This window comes from Lepisosteus oculatus, chromosome 12, assembly GCF_040954835.1.
Source record: "Lepisosteus oculatus isolate fLepOcu1 chromosome 12, fLepOcu1.hap2, whole genome shotgun sequence".
NCBI lineage: Eukaryota > Metazoa > Chordata > Actinopteri > Semionotiformes > Lepisosteidae > Lepisosteus > Lepisosteus oculatus.
Window position 1 is genome coordinate 5,713,364 of NC_090707.1, and position 18,349 is coordinate 5,731,712.

The 18,349-nt window shown below is 37.0% G+C and overlaps 1 long non-coding RNA gene across 3 annotated transcripts in view; it reads right to left on the bottom strand.

The window, feature by feature from the left end:
- The window catches only part of LOC107078761 (uncharacterized), a 66,641-nt gene that overhangs the window by 5,962 nt on the left and 42,330 nt on the right, over positions 1 to 18,349 (bottom strand). The window lies entirely within an intron of this gene.

Sequence of the window (18,349 nt, forward strand, 5' to 3'; positions counted from 1 at the left end):
GCTAGACAGCTTGATCTAGACTCGCACAATCTTTTGTGTAAAGTAGTGACTCCTGTTCACGATTTTAAAAACCACATTCTACATTTCCGCCTGTGTCCTTTGATCTGTATTTCACTGCTGGAGAAGTCCACAGAGTTATCATTTTCAGTGTCCCTTGAGGATTTTGAATACTTGACTCAGGTCTCCTTGTAGCCTTCTCAGTTCAGGAATAAAAAGATTCATTTCTATTATCCTGTCAGAATGTGACATTCCTTTGAGCCTGTGAAAGCACCTGGATATTTCTCTCTGGACTGATGCTAGGTTTATCTTTTTGAATACTTTAATATACATATTAATATTAAATGAGGCCTTGCAAGGTCTTTGTACAATTTTGACATACAGGAACATCTCTTGATTTCAATTCAATGCTTTAACTACATACAGTATATTACAGTATACAAGATACCATTTTCATGAACGTCTCAGGTTATTTCTCACTTGTGTCAGTGAGAAGTTTGTGCTAGAAGGCTAATTAAATGGAAGTTAGTATGAGACCCAATGACCCTATATTTCCATGAGGTCTACAAATACTGTACATTACTGCAAAACTGGAACAATAAAGTCCTGGATTGTCCATTCACTTCCAGAATGCCAACACTGAATGCTGCAGACTGATGTCAAGGCTGCTGTTGCAAACAGACCCAAGTCAATTGCAGAGGTCAAAGCTGTGTGTGGAAGCATAGACAAAATGTTTCCAGCATGATGCCAAGAACAGTGAGAAATGAGCGAAGAGCTTATTAAAGCTTATTTATATTCACACCCATGATTCCCAGCAACGTATTTCTTTTAAAGAAACTCCCAGCAAGGAGCTAAAGGTCTCCTTCAGGACTACATTTACACATATTCGCTCATTGTATATTCATGTAAATGTACAGTATAAAAAAATGATTTAATCCCTACATGTTATCATCTCACAAATGAATTAATATATGCGTAGTTTTCAGAATAACCAATTGTTTCACTTAATGTTAAACACTGTTCAGTTTAATAGAGTCAATAAAGATTTAAACACATTTAACAAGACTTTGGAATTTATATGTGCCTATTAGCATTACATTAAGGGATTGTAATGTTCAATGGAAGAAAAGCTAAACAGCTTCCTAAAAATACCTATTTGTTAGACATAAATTGAATGAAACAAAATTTGAAGATAAAATGCATTTCCTCTACCTGTGGCCTTGTCTTGTGAACAGAGAGTCTGATTCCTATCAGTATAAATTGAATAAGGTGTTTGGACTGCTAAAATGGATTGGTTCACATTCTCAAGTTGGCAGAATAGCCCAGAGGTGGAGTAATTTGAATTGAAAATCAATTCCAGTAAGCTCTGGGAGATAAAAGCTGTTTATCCAAGAAAAAAGGGGAAAAGCGTTGCAGGATTCAAAACTGTTATCCTTAAGAGAAAAGCATTTCTCAGTTTCCTCCTAACTATCCCCGCCAAACTCAGGCTAAAACAATTTCAAAAGCAATAAATGGAAAAATAACATGTACAGATTACTGATTCCATGCAATAGAAGGTGAATACAGAAGCCGAACGACACAGAAGAAATAGGTTCAGAGCTTCACAAGATTGGTAAAAAAACAACAAATGCTGTTTTTGTCCGTTTTTAATATAAAGCATTTTTTTCTTTCGTGAAACACATGAAATCAAACTGCAATCACTGCAATTGTTATGGTTTTTTTCAGAAAACTATAGTTCCTACCTCTGAGCAACAAATACCCAACAAGCATTAAGAAAATATTAACAAACAAATGTTACCATGGAAATAAATTACTTTAAAGACACATCACAGTAGCGACAGCTTTAGACATTAAAATCATGAACATATTGTAAGCTGTGTCACAGACTCAAATTACAATGCCCACACAATGTGATCGAAAAGTGAGCATTAAAAGAAACTTATCTTCCTATAGCCTTGTATTTATGTATTTACTGTATATTTATTTAAAAAGCCTCTTAAAAAAGGGGATCAATTTTGGATATCGATCAAATGTTCTCGGGAATCATAATTGCTCATTTTCTAGTGATAGTGATACACTCAAGGGTCTTTGTTGTACAGTATGTGCAATAAATCACATTATTAAGAAGACAGGTGACTGAGCACAGGTAATGAGGCGATTTAACCTTTGAATGTTAAGTCTGGTGAAAAGAAAGATTGACCCAACTTATCCAGAGAACAACACCTTTGTGTAGGGCTTAGAGACCAGGGAACAAATACTTGTCCAGGCTTTACAAGAGGCAGCACTCAAGAGCAACTCTGCAAAGCAGGAATCTCAAGTGTACTGCTTCTATCATTTCCTATAGTCATCACTACCCATTGACATCTGTGTTCATGATAAATGTTAATTAGCATAACCAATTTACCTATGTCATGTCTATGAAAAACATTACAGTTACAGTAAGAACTTTCTTTTAAAGTTGAGTACATTGTATTTTTTTCTACCTTGTTCTCTACCATGTGAGTTTTGATAATACTCTACATTACTCTACATTATGTATACAATTACTTAGTAAAGGAACAGGGAATATACAGTATGTACTTATAATTCCAAAGTTACTACAATGCTGCAATAATTTCAATGGAGTTTTTAATGAAAGTTCGGGAGGAATGAAGGCAGCCGCGCTCATTCGACACAGCTGCTGCAATTCTCACTAATCCTGACGTAAGAAACCGGTCCCCCTCTCCTCTTCCTCGTTCGTTTTCTGCATCCCTCCTCCACCCTGTCTCCACCTTTGCAGCTGCCCCATTGGTCGCATGGGGGTCCTATCCTCCCCGTCCAACAGCCGGGAGGTTGGCCCTCAGCCAAGCGGGTTACGCCAAATCTCCACATCCCAATAAACGATTCTAATTTCTCCCAAGCTTTCGGCTGCTGTCATTCCGTATGCAGCCATATCACCCTGCAACTCACAACTGGCAACCCACTGAAGCTAAGCAGGTGTGAGCCTGGTCAGTACCTGGATGGGAGACCTCCTGGGAAAAACTAAGGTTGCTGCTGGAAGAGGTGTTAGTGGGGCCAGCGGGGGGCGCTCACCCTGCGGTCTGTGTGGGTCCTAATGCCCCAGTATAGTGAGGGGGACACTATACTGTAAACAGGCGCCGTCCTTCGGATGAGACGTAAAACCGAGGTCCTGACTCTCTGTGGTCATTAAAAATCCCAGGGCGCTTCTCGAAAAGAGTAGGGGTGTAACCCCGGTGTCCTGGCCAAATTTCCAATTGGCCCTTACTAATCATGGCCTCCTAATAATCCCCCTCTATGAATTGGCTACATTACTCTGCTCTCCTCCCCACTGATAGCTGATGTGTGGGGAGTGTTCTGGCGCACTATGGCTGCCGTCGCATCATCCAGGTGGATGCTGCACATTGGTGGTGGTGGAGGGGAGTCCCCATTACCTGTAAAGCGCTTTGAGTGGAGTGTCCAGAAAAGCGCTATATAAGTGTAAGCAATTATTATTATTATTATTATTCCTCGTGAAGTACCATTAATGTGTATTTTGTTTTACTCGTGTACATAGACACACAAGTGTCAAACCTATTCCACAGCAAATTTGCTACATAACCATTAAAATTATGTGACACAAAATACATTGTAGCTGAGGTACAGTACATTGTACAGTAGGTCTTTTAGTTCTGTCCCTCTATGAAAATGACCATGTTGGGTCAGCCACTGGAGGGCACCAAACACGCTGTTTCCACTGCACAGCTACGCAATGACTTGTGTGAACACACCACCTGTGCAATTTAATGAGAATAAAGGTTAATTCCGCACTAAGAAGCAGAAAGAAGGAAAAACACCCACGTTTGGCTGTGCTTCTCACACCTGATGAAGACTCAATACCCTGCATGTTGTGTTTTTCTTGTTTCTGCTTTTCAGCATGAGCTAAACCTCTACTAATTCCTTTTCAGTTTGCACTCTCATGCAGCTGGAGTCTGAGGCAGAGTCTGAGATGTTCTCGAGGTTTGGGTTTGTATAAACGTTTGTCTGTTTCACAGGGCGTGATTTGGTAAAAGAAGAAAGACTGGTGGAGGGAACAACACGAGCTGCAGCCACCACATTCAGAGTCAGCTTGTTTGTTTTTTTGGAATGTGCCTCAGTCAGTGTGATCTCTCATTTGTCTCATCTCTCATGTATTTCAGCCTTAATCATGTTTGGAACCACACTGGATCCTTTACGCTTCCATTCCCTGTCAGAAAAAATTCCCATGTGTTCTCAAATCCTCAGGTCTTTTCGAGAAGGGGGTTTTCCACAGTATTTACTAGGTGATTGATATCAAAATATTCTGTTATTACAGGCAAAGTGTTACCTGAGCTTTTCAGTTTATTCAATGTTACAATGAATCTGCCCTCTATAATATATCAAACTTGTGGATGCCAGCCCTTGTACTGCCCATTTCACAGGATGCTCTTGAAACACAGACCTTTTCAAGGATGTCTTTTCTTGATAAATCAACATCATGTGACAGCATCTTAACCTTTTGTCTTCATTATGAACAATGTAAAAATAAACTTGGATAAAGCAATGTTTTTTACGTTGAATTTTTCTATGCTATTAGGAAGCGTGGTCATTATGTGACAAGAAGAAAAAGATAGAAATGATGCTCACAGTCCAATTACTGAACTGGGAAGATATCACAGTTCCACTAATTTAACATTGCCAGTGACAAGGCTCAACATGCAAGCTTCACACCATGCAATGTAGTCTAAGCTGTCACCAAATGTGAGAAATGCATGAAAACACAGCAGTCCCAAGCTACCAAGACTGAAAAAAAAAATAGGAGAGTTTGCTAGAGGATATGAGAGAATAATTCACAATCCACATCTTTTGCATTGTTCTGGTTTATAAAGCCTGCCTGCTATTTGTACAGAGTGTGTGGGTTTGGCTGCTTATTGATGGAAAACCCTTCAGATCTCAAAATGCTTAGAAACCGCCACCTTCCTCATCACTCAGCTTCTATTTCCTCCTGTACAGAGAGGACAGGGCTGTGCTTTGGGAGGTTTGCTTTATCTTAGAGAATAATGGACCTACAGTTTCAATGACCCTTGACTTTCAGTTACAGTCATCAGAACTGTAGGATGTTTAAGAATCTGATCTTTGAATGATATCTGTATACACAGTCGACAGCCAAGAGCTATTTCTCCTAGTGTTTTCAGCAGTGTTCACCACAAAACAAAGCACTGTGATCAAGAAGAAATAATTTTAAGTACACTATGATTCTGCAATATATTTTCTGGTAACAACATGGTGTTCAGGCTGGGCAAAGAAACAACTTAACACAACTTGGTTTTTGTGTCTCTGATGCATCTGTGCTGCAACCAGAGCAGAATGTTTTCCACTTATTAATGACCTTTAATTCTTGTCATGCATTTGTTGTCTTTTGCTGTGAGGCAGCCAGACTGAGAAAAATAATGTATGCAAGGTTTGGGCAGTCAAATTGTTTTAAAAATATACTATGCACATTAGACATGTGTCGGGAAGTTAAATATGGGAACTGAAGCTAGAGGAAGCAAAAAAGTATAAAGTATAAACAGTGATCATTGCAGCAGATTGATTTTTCTTTATATCACTTAATCCACTGTCATAATTAATGATATAACTAATTTATTGTACTTCGCAGTGTTTTCCCTTTTTTTCCCTTCAAAACCAAGCCTGACATTGTTTTTCCTTCAGACTCAGCCAGACTGGAACTGGCAAATTCTTCATCAGCTCCCCTTACTGCTGTAACCCCTGCGCAGCACAGGATGACTAAGGCCCTTTGCACACTGTCCTCCAACACGCTTTCCGAATGGTAAACTCACGCATGCCCAACAGAGTCAATACTGCACTGTGCACCACAATGAGGAAGCTCTGGGCCACTCAAGCCCACCCACCCAGGATGCTCTTTTCCAATTGTGTATTACTGCCTGGTGAATCCAAGTCACAGCTGGGAGGTTGGTAAACCCCAAAACAAACTGGCACAGCCTGAATTAGAGGGCTCAGCAAATGCCTCTACTGTTGGCTGTAGGCTGCAGCTATGGTCTTTTAATTTCTGCAATCCTTTATTATTTAAAGTAGGCAAATCAAAACAGGAAGCAAGTCAAGTGATGGGCTAATGCAGGAAACTCATTTCTTTGCATGACATACAACACAGAAGCTCAAAGCACGTACACACCACTACTCAACCTGTGTGGAGCTCAGTATCACATCACCAGATGAGTAAGTGATGCTCGCCTGATAATTACGGAAAATTGACTGACTTCTTAAACCTGTTCAATTTGAGGGAGTGGGTGCAGGGAGCAGGGTACTGCGCTGCTCAGGAACTGCTGCTTGTCCTGCCAAGCTAAGTTTTAAAAGGTTACTTAAAGGATTCAGGTACCTTGATGGACAGTGATTAAGGAAGATGATGCAACACAAGAATATTATGCTTAATAATAATTTAATTGCATGACATCTACTGATTCTTGTCTGGTTACCTTACCCACAAAACATTGTTTATCTGAACAGACGTAACAAGTCTGAGACAAAATGACTACTGCAAAAATGTCCATTCATGCCATGAGCACAGTATAATACATATATTGTACAGTATAATAAGTACAAATAAACAATAAAGAAACAGTTTAAGTCGAACTACGGGTAAGGAGAAATGACTGTAGTTTCCTCTGTAACTGGACTGTAAGTGACTGAGTACAGCTCAGCGAGTTGGTTAGGTCTGCTTTCAGCATTCCTTTGTGCCTAGCATATATGCCGTGTGATAATGAATTGTTCATAAAACATTGGTTTTATTCCTTGAAAACTTAACAACTTAAGTTAAAAAACCTCCCTCTAGGGATGTATGTTATTTTCAGAATTGTTCCCTTTGCCACAGCTGCACTCAGAATTATGCTCATAAAAACATGATTAAAACATGAAAGAATAAAAAATCTAAATGAGAGGAGCAAAAAATTGTTTTCCATATAAACTGGAAGAATTTGCTGCAGACCAATCTGCTAGTTAATTTATGAGCTTCTGAAATGTGGAGCAGTAATTGTCCAATAGTTCAGACTATTTTGATATTGCAGATTGAAACCATTTTGAAAATGTTATTTTGTACCACAGCACAGTGCTGTAAAGGTATTGTATTTCAGTTCATTTTTTTTATAGGAATACCATCCTATGCTTGTACTGATTTATCTTCAGTCTTGAAAATAAACATTGCACAGATTGTCCCTGCAAAGATAAATATATTTAATATTCCCACCTGTTGAAAAGCTTTTCAGTGAAACAGCATACATGATTGCACATGGTTTCCCATCATTGCAGGTCTAAAATGCAAAAAAGCTCACATTCTCAAACAGCCTATCTTTGCATTCTATTATTACTTCCTAGAAAATGATCTATGCAGTTGAAATAAATCTCTTGAAATACATGAAAAATGGAGGATTCAATGCTAAAAAAATCGAGAAAAGTGGTATATTTCCTTTTCACATTTCCCAATTTGGATAAAAGAACAATTTAAATAGTTAGAATGGGCATAACCTGTCATTCATTTTTTAAAAGCAAGTCTTAAATAGCACGAACAAACTTGAACAGCAGGAACTGAGTTTTAAGATGTGACAGGCTACACATTTTCAGCTGTGTACTACCTACTACTGAGATTTCTCCCTGGGGAGCATTCCAATAAACACCCCTTCCTGTCAGTAACTGCACCCAAATGATCAGTTCTTCACTTGCAGGTCGATAGTCATTAGCAATTCACTCTCACTCTCTCTCACCAGCTTCTCTTTATAACCCAGCATAACAGACTTGGCATTTTCATTTGAACCTGCTGTGTCATCTTCACAAAGTTCAGAGCCATGCTGCCCTGTGTGCCATTTCATTTCATTTCAAAACCATGGCAGTGACTGAGAGTACAGCAGAAAGACAGTAAATGCATGCATCCTTCAATTGTTTGGCTTCAATGAAACTTATCATCCACTCTGGAATTTGTATTACGATGTGGAATCGATATGATTACAAAATGAAAACCAAATAACCTTCTGTTAGAGGAAAGCAGGCAATTTTGAAACTGAAAGAAAAGAAAACCTAAATTTAAACGAGAAATTGGGCATACCTACAGTGTGTTCCAAGAATTTATAATATCCTGAAGAAGAAGAAAAAATAGTTATAAAAACCTATCCATCAAGATCGCTTCAATCAAGAAAAACATCTGCAGCTGATGACAGAATCCGAGCTGTCAAGGAAACCTCGAAAACAACTGCCAGCATCATCACCAGCATCCTCCAGAGCAGGGTAAAGGTATCAAAACCCACAGTTCCCAAAAGACTGACGCACTGCACCAGAGTCTCAGAAGAGATAGCAGTCCAGAAAACACTAAACCTCTAGATACTCTCTCATCACCAAGAACTAAAAAGCCAGATTAAAATTTGGTTAGAAGTACAACAATAAGACAGGAGAACAAAGGTTTCTGGGTAGGTGCAACCAAGATAAATCGTCACCAAAGAGATGCAAAGGCTTCAGAACGAATGGAACTGCAGGTACTCCACACAAAGTACACCACCTTATCTGTGAAGTACAGTATGTCATGGTCTGGGCATGCATAGCTGTTTCTGGTACTGGCTCACTGGTCTTTCCGATGATATGACTGAATGAACTCTGATGCTGGTCTGCTTACAGTATATAGAAGAAAATGCTTCTATAAATTATTAGTTTGCGATTTACCATGCAGCGTGACAATAACCCAAAAGATATGGGTTTATTTATATACTGAAGAAAAAATTCAGCACATAAGAATATGCGGTGTGGTGCAGAGGGTTGTCAAAGCATCTTAAATGATTAAACAAAGGGAGTGGTGAGCTCAATGGGTCACCAACTTCATACACACAGTATATTACCTCAGATGATATGTAGACAAATAATGACTTTTATACTACAAAATGTACTTAAGGTGAATGTGTCCGAACACTTCAGGCCACTTGAATTGGGTTTGCACTTATTAGATATCAATCTAATGATCTCAAATACAATTTCTTGACTGTTTTGAATTTGCTGTCCCAAAACCTTTGGAGGCACTGCATTTTAGCAGCAAAAGCTTATGTTCTGAATGAGAAGAATAATGAAATGTCCAGTGTACTCCAGCAGTTCTAGTGTTTAAAGATGCAAGTGGAGAACATTATTTCCAAAAAAGCATGTGACAAAATATTGAGTTTTATTTGCAAAGATTATTAGAAATTTCTGTTACCTCCATTATCCACCTCTGCTTCAGCCTGATTAATAATTTATTCAATTCAGGATTCTTTGCTGGAAATCTATGAATACAAATTCATTTATTCTTGTCTGTATAGCAGCAATTTAAACTTTTGGTACCTCTTTACTTAATATTTAAATTAGAACTGAAATTCTGTAGTTTGCACTGGCCTACCACTGGGTAAATAACCAATCTTCTTGGAACCTGATGAGCATGATATGTACAAGATCTAATGGACAGTTGATAAATATGTAAAATTATTATCAGCAGGATTCTGGTATAGCATTATCTTGGTAAATGTGTCAGGCAAAAGTTATTTTTCTTAAAGTTCAGTTTTCTTAATCAGGATACAACTGAAGTAGTACTATGCATCACACAGTCAGAGAGATATCTGGACTTTGTGTGCAGTGAATATCCATAACATTTTTAATATGCCATTGAATATTTTTAAAATCAGAATTCAAATACAAAAGAAGACAAAAAATAATGTGCGTATTTTGTATAAATCTTAAGCATGAAAATTTAAATCCTTGTTTTTTAATGAAAGGCATCTATAAATCAGGTCTGTCTTCAGGTTAGGACACATTAATATGATTATATACTGAATTAACAGTATCTGATCACCCTGGGGGCACAATGTTTACAGGGCAACTGTTTCTTGTCAGATTTTCACAACCGACACCTATCAACATGACAGTTTGTTCTAAGACTTTAGCTTTTCTGCCCATTCATGGGGCAGCAAATGACAGTTCTCAGAGGCAGGTTTGATTCTGGGTCAAAACTGATTCAGCAGTCTGGGTGAGTGCAGTTTTGATTAACCATTCAAATAACATTACACAGCCCACGGATTGTAGCTCCACTGATTTGTATACACAGTTTAAGTTTGACCACCATCATGTTGTCACTAGGTTAGCAACACTAGATGTGTTGAAGTTACAACAGTACAATATGAATGGCAGATACATTGAGCACATTCATCTGTGTACGGAATAGAGGCGTATTACTAAAAAAAGCTTTGGCAAAGGACAATTATAAATTCAGCTGACACTTGGCAAATTAAATGTTTCAGGAATTGCACAGTGATCTACACAGCTAGTAGGAACAAACACTATAAACATGTCCTGGGTGATTCTGCAGGTAACCCACGGATGGGATTTGGGTGCCTTTGTACATTTCTTCTATGTCCACATCAAGACAATGTGAGAAAATAAAAAACAGCAAACAGGAAGTTAGGATATGTAGAAAAAAGTGCTGAATGTAAATCCGTGGGGAAGGTATGTACAAGCTTTACAACACTGTTGTAAGACCTCATTTAGAATGCTGTGTTCAGTTTTGGTCACTGAAGTTCTGACTTTCTTTCAGAACAGGAGACTCCAAACCCTAGGAGACTTTGCTTTCTGTTCTGTTGCTCCCAGGCTATGGAATGATCTCCCAGCTGATATTATATCTGGTATATCAGTCAGCACTTTTATATCCCCTCTTGAAACTTTTACACACCAACTTTCAATTTTGTCTGCTGTATTAAATTGGTTATTTTTTCTAATATTTGTGTTTTTTCTAATTTTTGCATTGTTCATGTAAATGTGGCATATAAAATAAAAAACATTAATAAATAGTAGATATAAAAAGTAGATGGTAGCCCTTGGTTCAAAGTACAGCAAATATACTGATTCTGGTCTCAGGGGTCTGACACGTAAAGACAGCAAACTCAATAGTGAGACACCAACATGGGATCAAAACTCAGAGCTGCAAGAGATCTGATTTAGAACAATGAATAGGACTGACTTCCTTATACACACATTTCATAATTTTATTCTAGATCTTTTAAAATAAAATAAAAATTCTTCCCTACAACATTTATTTTTATTTTTGACAGAGCCTTATTAAAATTGAAAGTATAGGGTTTGTAACTATCAGTTTTTCAGTTGTAAGAATATATTAACAATACACTGTATGCTGTGTCAATAAGAATGGCAGTTCAGCTTTGAGAGAGGTGATACAGAGAACTCAAAAAAGTTCAAGCAGATTCTGTTGTCTTGAACATAAATATTATTCATATTTTCTTAATATTCAAAACCAGTGGTCATTTTAAACAGAAGATCAAAGATGAATTAATGGAAAGTTAATTTCTGAGAAATCTGGGATGTTTTCTTAGTATTTCCTTAATATTTTATTTGAAAAAATATGTTTTATATTTGCACAGGCTTACAGTGTTAATTATGTATAATCTCACATTGTGATCTTCGCACTCACACAGAATAATTTACTTACAGTATTTCTTAAAACTTGAGTTGTGTGTGGCTGTTATATATGTTATAAATATGAAAATAAGATATTTCTCCCCAATTAAATCAATAATAAATATTTCAGTCATGGACTGTGTAAACCTTGTAATTAGCAGTTAGCAATCTTGTTAGTCTAAGATGTTCCTTCTGGTTTTAATTTATTAAATTGCATATATTTCATGCATTAATTATTGATAAAAACCTCAGATCATCTTGATCCGCAAATACACAGCAATCATTACTTTTACATCTTAGCTTCTATTCTGTTTTATCCAGTAGTGAATTATACAGCACTCTAAACACTTTGGTAACAACGTCCACAAAAGAAAAGAATACAGCATAGTTTAAATAATGAATTTGTTTGCATACAAGATGTAATAGCTGGGAACTTGCTGGAATTCACCTTTCTGTAAAACCTAAAGATACACATAAAAAAAATCTGCTTTAAAAGTTTTCTTATTACCTCTGAGACCACAACACACTCTTTGGTATGACAGCAGCATCTTGTTGCCAGAGCATTAGCACAGACAGAGTGAGTTCTGTACTAGCAAAAGCTTCACATAGCTTTGTAAACAACTGACAGATTTGTGAACTCCAGAGAGATATTCCGGAACATGAAAAATAAAGGAACTATGAAAAAGTCAGCAGCCAGCCGATGAAAAGTTAATAAGGTACCAAGTACCTTTTTTTCAAGCTTTCAGGCAGGAACAGCATTGTAGCCCAGCCTTAGATAATAAAATCTGGAATATGATAATAATTGTACCATTGCCACAGCATTACTTAAATTCAGATATAAATGATACAGTATATTATATCAATATATTGATACTAATAATACCATTCCTTATTGGCATAATATACCTACAGTAGTATCTTTTCTCTAGATATAAAATCCAATTCAGCTAACAATCTCACTGAAGGCAAGATTACATTTTTGCAACACCAAAAGAGAGGTTAAAGATGGGGAAGCACACTTTCTCATGATTTAGTTGTGTGCTACAAGTGAATAAAAACCAGACTTTGCAAATGTCATAATTTTAGAGAGAGCTTATTGAACACGAATGGCATTTTATTGTTTTTGCCCCACAAAACAAAGCTGAAACACAAAGTAAAATAGGCCAAGGATATATAGCCTGTGAAGATCCCATTGAAGATATCATTCCTTTATCAGACTTTAATTGTGATTTGGGTTTCCCACTAGGAGGTCAGACCTCCGTTTTTTCATTAGGCAGCAACAAAATAGCATTGTTAACACAATAAGAATATACAATTAGTGTCTATTCAAGATCTCAGAAAACAAAAATTAAGGTTAATGTTCAGTGTTTAGTTCTCGTACTTTGAACGATGAGACCTGACTACTGTATAATATGAGATTGTTGGACTTAAGGTTACTAGTATTTGTTTCACTGCTTGAAAAGGTGCTGTGAAAAAAGTAGTCTTTAACCAGGGTGCGATCAGATGACTTGCTGGGTTATCATCAGAAGGGTTTGTAATACTCTAGGTTTTGTTGACAGACAAATGTGAATGTTGTCTGAATACAACTAATTTAAGCTTTATATTACCGATATAATTAACCAGCACATTTGATGAAATGTTGCTCTATATTGAAGCTTCTTGTAAGAGTGTAACTTAACAATTGCTTCAGTTTTAATCTTTAAGCAAAGCACATTAAATCTGAACCCAGTTCAAGCATTTATTGCTATTTATTTTTTCTACACTGAAGAGCTGTGTTTGATGTTGTAAACCACTTTGCCCATTTCATTTTTCCACCCATCGCCAGCTGTTAATGATATAAAACCACTTCCTCCTTTTTCACAGTTCTGAGGAGTGTCTGAGCCTGTTTTGTAGTGTTAAACATTTGTATTTGCCTCAAGTACAGTGGGAAATGGCTTCATTCTGTGGTGCTGTAAAAAGAGGTGAGACAAAACGATTCAAAGAAATTTTGCAATGGGAGTCAAGTAAATGTATGTGTGCATCCTTTCAAACATATATGCTAAATACCCTACGGCACAGTTCGAGATGTGTGGCAAGCACTGAAAGCCTGACTGTGGAAGCTATATCTAATAAGCTAAGGTGAAAGAACGTTGTTAACCTCAGTCACAGGGGGAGATGGGCTCCCCATTGGCTTCCTTTAATATTAGATTAAGATTAGATTAAAGTGCCCCCTTGAGGATGAATGAAGTAATTTGTATTGAATAGTAGATGTAAGGTTTTAAAACTTGTCTATTCCAGACTCAAATGTAATTGATAAGCAGCATTTCCTCTTTGTGATTATTTATTTTTGAGGAAAAGTTAAGTTTAGCATTCCTTGAGCTCCATTTAAGTCCACATTGTTTTTATTAGCAGTATTACTTGTGTTGTTGATGATGGTATTTCTATTGCTACGACTACTAATAATAGCACATTGGGAGGATTTTGTTTGTACCATTTGGGTTATCTGTGTTGCCTGTCACAATTACACAGATTAAACAGTCGTCATGCTGCCTTTTGAATGCAGGAAAAAGTTTGTTGCATCAAATTCAAGTTGAATCAAATGCTGGCTTAGTGGAAGGCCATCAGTGCCAAATGAAAATTTCTGATGGAAAACAACAAAGAAACATCTCTTGAGAAACATGTGGAAAAACATGAATGTCCTTAAAACCTTAATGAATGTCCCGTTGGTGGTGTCAGGACCTGTCCTCACCTGCGGGTTCCTGTGCTGTTGCCTTTGTTGTCTTCCTCCAGCAAGGCTGTGCTTCGATACCTCTCCTTCTGGGTCTCTGCCTTGCTTTCGTTCCTCATGGTGCTTACAGCTATGGCGAGTCTCCTTCCTTCTGCTCGTGTGACGGCTGTCTCCCCCTCACGCTCTCCCTGCTGCTGTCGCAAGCTCTCTCTGCTTCCCCTCTACAGCTGCTGCCACAGGTTCACGGCCTGTGCTGGGAGCAGGTGATGTGCCTCTCCTGTGTCTCACTTGGCTCCTGCTGCACTTTGGGCTTCCCTTATTCTGTTGCGTGCCGGACGTGACTCATGTTCGTTGCCATGCTACTTTCCCGCCCAGAGAAGTCCAACATGGACCAAACTGGTACTGGATTATTGATTATCATCTTCAAGCCTAACTGAGCAAGTCCTTGTGAGCCATCTCCTTATTATCAGATTTCCTTTTCATTTAGTCAATTATATTGATCAACCACTCTAGCTAATTGGTTGTCTAGATTCTAGATTCTAGATTCTAGAATCTAGATTGGTTGTAATCAAAGCACTGCAATTACTCAATATACAGTGGCATCCACTTGCATTAAGAGTATGTCTTAGCTCTGCATCAGTGGTCATGGGATCTTACTGTTTTTTTTTTTATTTTGGAAGGCCAAACATTTTGGTTGACAGACATCATCCCTTCAGCCAAAGGGATAATCCAAAAACATTTCAATCTCATTTAGGGTTTCAGACAGAAACCAATGTGTACCATTTTCTCATGTAAGATGCCATGATGTGACACTACTACGTTATGCACTGGGTATGCATGTGTTTCTTAATGTTCCCGGCTACATTATGTCAGTGCGTCGGGCAGGCTATTAGTAGTTGTAGGAATTTTATGAACCTCAGAAAAAATTGTAAGATAAATTGGTTTGTTTGGATATATATTTTTCTAAGGTTGAGTCATTTTTAATGTTGAAATTTCTAAGAATCACTGTCTTCTTTTCAGACTTTAAATGGAGAAACACAGTCTGTCCAGGAAGTCTTCATGATCCATGACCACCTTTTCTTAATATCATAAATATGGCATCTGTCTAGGTACTGTAGGTCTGCTCAGCTGCATTGTCAAGTGGGCCCTCAGTCCATCTCTCTTTCCAAAGATGCATTTTTTAATTATGATTAAGTGGGCAGCTAAAGATGCAATTACAAGTGAAAAAGAGAATATTTTAGAGGTTTGGAACAGACTCCTCCCCCCAAAACTCCAAGAAATCTAAAATGTGTCTCATGACAATAAGGTGTTCATATTTCGGCAGTAATCTGTACTTTTACAGTTAAAATATGAAATGATAAAAATAGATAGGAGAATGTTGAATCCCCTGTTTTTTTATTATTCTGATCTAATTTTAGGATTGACTAATATATGTTTAATGTATCTACAAGAAATAAAAGGTTTTTGAGACTGTCTTCACTGACAATTGTAAATTCAAAAGTCATAATAAAATCCAAAAATAAATGAAAATGATGTTTGTGTACTAATTCTTCTTTGCTTTAAATCCTTCAGAGACAGCAGTTACGCATTGTGTTTTGCATAATTCTATTTTGTTTTAGTGATAGGGCAAATATTATGGGAAGTTTATTAGATTGACTTTGTTAAGAAACTAATTTCACTCAGACGCTGTAAATAATGATGATATGCTTCCCCAGTTGCTCCAAGAACATTATTACAGACAATTGTATTTGCTTTCAGTTAAATGAAGAAAGAATAATGTTCAAAACCACTGCTGAGACCGATGTCCCTGTGGCCAAATTTTTCATGCTTGCTTCTTCCCTTTGTAGAGTAAAAATATAGTGAATTATGTAGTTAGACCATGTTCTTGAACAGAATTGCAATATCCTTTTATTCCTCCTTATGCATTCTTTACTGTATACTTACAATCAAAAAGTCAGGACAGAAGAAGAGAAAAAAAAACCTTCCAACCTTAGTGCATTACAATTTTTAAATTCACTTCTGCATTATTCTGAGATCTATTATCATGTCCTCAAACATATGTATCAAAATTATGTTTTATTGCTGTGCATCAGACACGGTTCAGGTTATCCAGAGCCTGTTTTGATATGAATGCCACTAATGTTTCCACTCATGTTTAAATAAAAGCTTCAACCCCAACTGTAATAGAAAGAAAAAAATATCAGTACAACCGCTGAGATGCTTTTATTTTACAATAAATTGTCCACTATGAAAGGAAGTGGTTGTGTTTTTTTTCCTGGAGCAATACAGATGCAGGATGCCAATATATGTTTTAGGGCAATTTGCTGTCCCAGCTGCTTAATGATGCAGAATGTGAATACACATCCAGAAATAATTCCAATACTACATGTAATGAGTGTAACACTCAAGGGGTCAGAAACTAATGTGTACTTGTGTTCCATACAGAAAGACAGAAGGCCAAAGGGCATTAGGGACTGGAACTTTTCTATGTACAACTGCATCAATTAAGAAAAGCCACAAGGTATTTCAATCATATTTCAAGTCTTTTTCACCTCCCATCTAAAGAACTCTCCTTTAATAGCTCAGCCATGACTGGTGAGTGACAACCTTTACTTGGTGCAAATCTATATTCATTCATTCACCCTCTTCACCCATTATCAGAAACCTTTTTATTCCTGGTATGGGGTGTGACAAGTCAGACACAACACCCACCATGTCTTGGATGGACCAGTCCATCGGAGAGCAAGCACACATTCCCAGTCAGAAAGGGACAATTTAGAAGCTGGAAAACACAGGAACACAGGAAGAATATATGAGCTCCACAGAGAGGGTGCCTAAATCTGCACCATGACACCCTGCTGCCCACCTTCAATAAAGTTTGTTCAAAAGTAAATACAATAACAGTTGCATTTGACCTGATAATATTTTAACAGCCAATGAAGAAGAAGAGCATATAAAGCCATGGCAGTTGCAGATAATAACAATTATCTGTGTAAACATAAAAAAGAAAAAGGAAAAAGTAGCGAAGCAATGATTCTCATATTATTATCTGGTGAACTGAAAATGCACCCCTATCCAAAAATCACTATTTCTTAAATTAATTATAATTTAAATAACTTGTTTAATAAAATACAGTAATGTAGCCTAATTTAGTCTAATCTTCAAGAAATTTAGTATTACATGTATCCTAAAATGCTATTAAATTAGTATTACTTAAAATAAAGTACATCAATAGCTAGGCAGTAGATGTACACTGTTGAAGAGCATTTTATGTGATCAATGAGAAGAATTTGTTTATGAATTTTTCTTTTCAATATTTCAATATAGTTTCTTAAAACGAGCCCCTGTTCATTATGAAAGGGCAGATATGACTTTGTCTGCTGTCTATTAGTGGTGGTCATATGGATGTAGTCTGATGGAGCATTTAGACATTTATTTCATATTAAATGAGATTGCTGAAATGGAAAAAAATCAGGCTGGTCTGACTATGGATGTTCCCAATGCAAGATTCAGCCCATACTGTACATGGGGATGCCTGTCAAACTGAGAGTGAGTTGACCAAAAGCTGGAGAGCTACAGTATATTAAACTGTAAAATCTGAAAATCAGTCAAATATGGTGTTTGATTTGTTCATATTTAAATTGAGATATGTTTCAAGGAATTAGGAATGATCTTCTTATTTCCATAGATAATCCCTATTATTAAAACATATGAACAGTACAATTGAAAAGCTATGAGTACAAAGAATTCATTATGAAAATTAATAATACTTTTTCATTATATTCTTGGCATTCACCCATTTGTGATACCATTGTCGTACATTGATTGACTATGTATCTATAGTTTTAAGGGGTTTGACCCGTAAATGTGTTGAATTCGGATTTTGGTTTTCTTTTTTTCAACAAGACTAAAAAAATCCACTTCATTCATATGCAATGCACATGTTTCCTTGTTACCAGCTCAGAATTAGAACTGATTTCTGCAGAGCCATGGACTTTAATTTTAATTGATTAATAGGAGCTGAGCAGCCACAATGGGGACAACCTACCGGAAAAACAATTTAGGTCAAATTTCCTTTTTAATTAACAAGACCTGTGTAAAAACCCAGTATTAAGAGAGTTAAGATGCACTACGGAATTTTGCTGAGAGAAGCTAGAAAATGTG